We start from the raw sequence: 5,940 nt of genomic DNA on the forward strand, positions 1-5,940 counted from the left end.
CATATAACAGCACAGTTTTTTGGAAAAGTTAGAAGTAGGCTAGATGATAGTAGAGTTTGGTGGATTTAAAACTGATTGAATGATTAGATCCAAAGAGAAGTCATTATTGATTTGATGTCAATTTGGAACGAAGTCTTCTATGGAGTGTTCTAGGTTCTGGGTTTGGCTCTATGTTGGTTGATATTTTTATCAGTGATTTACATAAAAGAACAAGTATCTATCAAATCTTTAGCCTATGAAAAAATATTGTAAATCATTAATAGAGATATTAATATTAAAATAAAGTAGGGATGGACAGCTATCATAGGATCATAGATCTAGAACTAGAATTGTCTAGTCCCTAATTGTCATTGATCCAGCCTCTTCACTTTACAGATGAAGAAATTGGGGCTCAAATACATGAAGTGACTTGTCCAAGGTCACATAGGCAATAAGTAGAAGAACTGAAATTTGAGTCAAGGGCCTCTGATTCCAAATCTAGCATTCTTTCTACTACATCATTCAGCTTTTTTTTTTTTTTTTTAGCACATTGGATGTCAATATCTAAAAAGATTTTTGTCCAGTTTAAAATATTGGATTAAATCCAATAAGATTAAATTTAATAGGGACAAATATAAAGTATTTCCCATGGATTCAAAAAATCAACTTCATAAGTATAATATAAGGTAGCAAGATTAGACACATGTTAAAACATCTTGGAGTTTTGGTGAACTACAATAGTAATATGTATCAACATTGTGAAATGGCAGCCAGAAATATGAGTGCGAACTTAAAGAGAGTCATAAATAATATCAAGGAGTAGGGAAGTGATAGTTTTACTGTACTCTGCCTTGGGCAGAATACACTTGTTCATTTTTGGTTTCTACATTTTAGGACAAGTTGGAGCTATATAAAGAAGGGATAATCATAACCATGGTGAGGAAAAGTCTGGAGACCATGTCAATTGAGGAATGGGATATTTAGCCTGGAGAAGAGACTTGAAGAGATATAATAGCTGTCTAAGTATATGAAGGCCTGTCTTTCTAAGATGGATTAAACTTGATGTTCTCTTTGGCTTCAGAAGAGTGAACTAGGAACAATTGGTAAAAGTTTCAAAGAATCAAATTTAGGGGTAAATCAAGGATGCCCATTATCATTATTATTATGTAACACAGTACTATAAATACTGTCACAATAAGACAAGAAAAAGGAATTGAAGGAATAAGCATGGGTAAAGAGGAAACAAAACTATCACCTTTTGCAGATAGTCCTTAGAGAACCCTAAAGTCTCAACAAAAAAACTAATTGATCCTAAGTTATAGGATATGAAATAAATCCTCACAAATCATCAGGATTTCTGTATATTAACATCAAAATCTGGCAGGAAGGACAGCCAGGTGGCACAGTGGAAAGAGCACCAGCCTTGAAGTCAGGAGGACCTGAGTTTAAATCTGCTCTCAGACATTTTAACACCACCTAGCTGTGTGACCCTGGGCAAGTCACTTAACCCCAATTGCCTCAGCCCACCCCCCAAAAAAAAATCTGGCAGAAAGAGATAGAAAAATTCCTTTTTCAAAAACTCTTAAGTCTACCTACCAAGATACACACACAAAGGAATGATATGAACATAAATATAAAATACTTTTTACACAAATAAAGATAGATGTGAATAACTGGAGAAATATTAATTGCTTATGGGTATGGTGAGACAGTAGAATAAAAATGATAATACTACCTAGATTTACTTATTCAGTGACATACTAATTAAACTACCAAAGAATTACATTACAGAGTCTTAAAAGAATAACAAAATTCACCTAGAAGATCAAAAAGTAAAAAAGTATCAAGGGAATTAATGAAAAAAGTAGGAAGGGATGGAGTCTAGTAGTTAGTACAGATTTGAAACTATACTACAAAGTAATCATAAAAACAATTTGATACTAAGTAAGATATAGAGAGGTTGATCAGTAGAGCAGATTAGATATATAATAGATAGAATCAAAGCAATACAGTAGCCCAATGTTTGATAAACCCAAAGATCTCAAGTATTGTATAAAACTCACTATTTGACAAAAGCTCTTGAGAAAACTGGAAAGCAGTCTGACAGAAACTAGATATAGTCCAACATCTCACACCATATATTAAGACAAGCTCCAAATGGGTACATGATTTACACATAAAGGGTGACATCATAAACAAAATAGAGGAGCATGGAAGAAATTACTTGTCAGATCTATGGATAGGGGAAGAGTTCATGACTAAACAAGAAATAGAGAAATTCACAGAAGGTAAAATAACAATTTTGATTAGATAAATTATATCATTTTTGCACAAACATGATCAATGAAGTTGAAATTAGAAGAGAAGCAGCAAATAAGTAAAAAAAAAAAAGTTGCAGCAAGTTTCTCTGGTAGGAATCTCATATCTAAGATATATAGGAATGGATTAAAATTTTTAAGAAGAGCCATTACCCAATTAATAAATGGTCAAAATATGTGAATAAACAGTTTTCAGAGGAAGACAACTTATCAATTAATATATGAAAACATACTCTAAATTGCGAATATAGAAATTCAAATTAAAACTTTCAGATATCACATTTTTCAAATCCTCAAAATCAATAAGAAAGGAAAATGACAAATGCCAGAGAAGCTATAGGAAAATAGGTACACGAATTCACTGTTGGGAGTTGTGAATGAGTTCCAATTTGGAATTATGGCCCCAAAGCTATTAAGTTGTACATATCCTTTATCTTATAATGGATCTATACTCAAAAGAAATATAAAAGAGGAAAATGAGACATTGTACAAAAATATTTATAGTTGCTATTTTCATACTTTTACAAAATTAGAAACTGATAGAGTCCATTAATTGAGGAATGAATGAATTATAACATATAAATATGATGAAATACTACTATGCTGTAAAAAATTCTGAAGGGCATAGTTCTAGAGAAATCTGAGACTTATATAACTATTGTTGGATGTCTTTTAGAGAGAATTCTTCCTCATATAGAGGCTAGACTAGATCATCTCTGAGATCCCTTCCAATTCTGAGATTAAGCGATACTAATAGAATGGGTTCAATGCCTGAAAAAGATTTGTTCAACACACACACACACACACACACACACACACACATACATACATGTATATGTGTGTGTACCAGATAGGGGATCATATCCTTAGACTTAGGTTTGTTTCAGCACCTTTCTGCTCTCTATTCATTTTCATGAGATAATAAATATGAATTGAGAAACTAGGGGATCTCAAACTCCAGAGCCCTTGATTTTTTGCTTGAAGAATATTCTCTACATAGATGATGACTAGGTTTGATTTATTTGCCAGAAATTAAATATAAAAGTTACATAGATGTTATAGGTCTAAGCTAGGGGATAATGTCTAGTGAAGAGCTTTAGTAACTGAGAAATAGAGTTCTAACAAAATAGAAAATTAACCTGGGCCCTAATTGCAAATGGTACTGCTCTGTGTAACAGTGGATTTGGAACCTTAGCAAGGAATATCCTTCTGGAAAGTGGACTTTTTCTAGATAAGACTGACAGAATAACTGGCAGATAACTGGGAGAGAGGAAGCATGGAAGAATTTTACCTAGGAAAAATATATGATGCATCCTGGTTAAGGTACTCCTTAAGAACTTGTGAGCAACAGATTTGTGTAGATGTAGATCCTTAAAGTACCTTGCACCTGGGGTAGACACGTCTATAGGACCGATGTATAAGTTAATTGGCACTCCAAGTACTACATGTAATATTGTATATCATGTAATTTGTTTATGATCAAACTTTACTACACTGAGCTTTCTAAGGCAACCAAAAGAGGTAGGAGGGCTCTTTATCTAAATTCTTTCTCCCTTTCTCCCCCTCCAGCACTTTATACACAGCAGCTATTTAATTTCAATTCAACATTTACTATTCACCATATGCAAGACACTTTATTTGGCAGTGGGAATGTTAAGACAAAAAGAAAGCCATTTCTTGTCCTCATGGAGCTTACATTCTACTAAGGCATGCACCTCCAATACAGAGAATAAGATAATTTGCATACTGTCTACGGAGTTGAATGCACACTCCCTGGTGCAATTGTGAGTTCTCGCAAGCTTCTCCTTCTTACAGATATGCATCGGGCAGGTGCTGAAGGAAATTCTTTGAACTGGATCAGACTGGGGTGAGACGGGTACACTGTGTTTCTTTCTAGGCCTGCTTGAATGAATATCTATCACATAATGTCACGCTGTCCAACCCAAGATGAAGGCCAGCCACGTTACAGGTGGCGCATGTGAAATGCTGGGCACTGAGAGACAGGAGCATCACTTAGTCGCTGGCTCGGAACCTTAATCTCACTGCATCCTGGGATTTGCAGTCCAGTCCTCGAACCTGTAATCCGAAAACGAAGGTGGAAACCACAACTCCCAGCAGCCCTCTTACCTAGGGCACTTTCCGAGCGCATCTTCTTCGCTGGAGGCCAAGAAAGGGACAGCGACCTAGGCGAACGGACTGACCAGAGATCCCGCCTTCCGGAGCCTAGCGGCGCTGTATGATTGGCTGGAACCTGGGGGGGGGGAGGAGGAGAGGGAGCGCCGATGGCAGGAGGGGGGCGTGTCTGCGCCTGCGGTTCGGTGGTGGCGCGGCCGGAGCCGGCTCTGAGGTGAGGGTGCGGGATGCCGTGGCGGGCCCCCTTTCTCCGGGCTGCGGGCGTGCTGGTGTGTGGGACGTCCCGAGGGCTGGGGGTCGGTCTCTTATGCCCGCTAGCCTCAGCGCGCGTCTCTGCGCCGTGCAGTGCGGCGGGGATACGCCCCTCTCCTGCCCCCTGCGGGCGGGTCCGGCCTTGGCCGAGGCTGGCGCGGAGCCTGGGGATAAGGATGGCGATGGGGATGGGGATGGGGACCTCAGAGCGAACGCTGGGGCGCGTGCTGGACGGGATCCTAGGGGCGGGGCTCAACACGTCCATTTGCTCCCTTCCCTCCTATCCTACTCAGGATCCTTGCGGTTGTGCTCCATTTTTTGCACTCTCTGCCATGTCCAGCCCGAGTCCAGAAGCCCCACTAGTCCCTGGCCCTGACTTTGCGCGGTAGTCTGCGTCAGGAGGATCTGACCGGCGCAGTCCCGTATGTAAACAGAGTCCTTCAGATAGACCTGATCCTCAAACTAGTAACTTGAAGTGGTTGTAGCCCTTTCACTGATGCCCCCCAAACCTTTGCCCATCCAGGGTTTTACTCCTCTAATGTGGTTCCACGGATTTGGAGATGTGGGCAGGTCTGTGGGGAGCCCTCATATCCCTTATCCTATCCCTTTCCGTACCATGTAAGGGATAGATTTGGTTTCTGGGGCTTTATCCTTTTAACATGGTACCACAGATGGAGGAGGGATGATGATGGGCTGGGTCATGGGATAAAGGGAGATTGAACTACAAAGTGTATCTGCTTGCAGGGAACCAGGTTTAATCCTCTCGAACACCTAACCGTTTTACTTGAACCATTTTGGAATAATTGGCATTTGTGTATCTTCTGAATATCAGGAGAAGTAGCCTATCTCATGGACAGAGAGCTGACGTTGGAGCCAGGACAATCTGGATTCAAATATCCCTTCTGACACATATAGCTGTGTGATCCTAGGCAAGGCAAGTCAGTCTTAGGCAACTGTCTCAGTAATAAATTGCAAAGATGTTACTAATGCAAAAGTCTGCATTAGTAAAGGGAATTTTCTTAATAGGGAGATCCTTACCCCAATGAAATCACACGTCCAGTTTCTCTCTCCTATTTTCTTGCAGTTTATATAATTTTTTTTATAACTCTGGGAGTTTATTAGAAATTTTTACTTCAGTTTTTTTTTTTTTTTAATGAAACAACTGAGATTCAGAAAAGTAAGTGATTTACCCAGGGTCATAAAGCAAAACACAGGATTCCAACCAAGCAGGGCTGTTTCTGCTTCATGGTAGCACACA

At 39.3% G+C, this 5,940-nt stretch overlaps 1 long non-coding RNA gene across 2 annotated transcripts in view; it reads left to right on the forward strand.

Annotated features, from left to right (window-relative positions):
- LOC127555511 (uncharacterized) overlaps positions 1-1,062 on the forward strand; it is a 28,926-nt gene extending 27,864 nt beyond the window's left edge. For both annotated transcript variants that reach the window (XR_007952227.1, XR_007952228.1), the window contains one exon: positions 874-1,062. This is a non-coding gene — a long non-coding RNA (uncharacterized LOC127555511). The remainder of the gene's footprint in view (positions 1-873) is intronic.
- Positions 1,063-5,940: the final 4,878 nt, after the last annotated feature.

This window comes from Antechinus flavipes, chromosome 3 (assembly GCF_016432865.1).
Source record: "Antechinus flavipes isolate AdamAnt ecotype Samford, QLD, Australia chromosome 3, AdamAnt_v2, whole genome shotgun sequence".
NCBI classification, from domain to species: domain Eukaryota; kingdom Metazoa; phylum Chordata; class Mammalia; order Dasyuromorphia; family Dasyuridae; genus Antechinus; species Antechinus flavipes.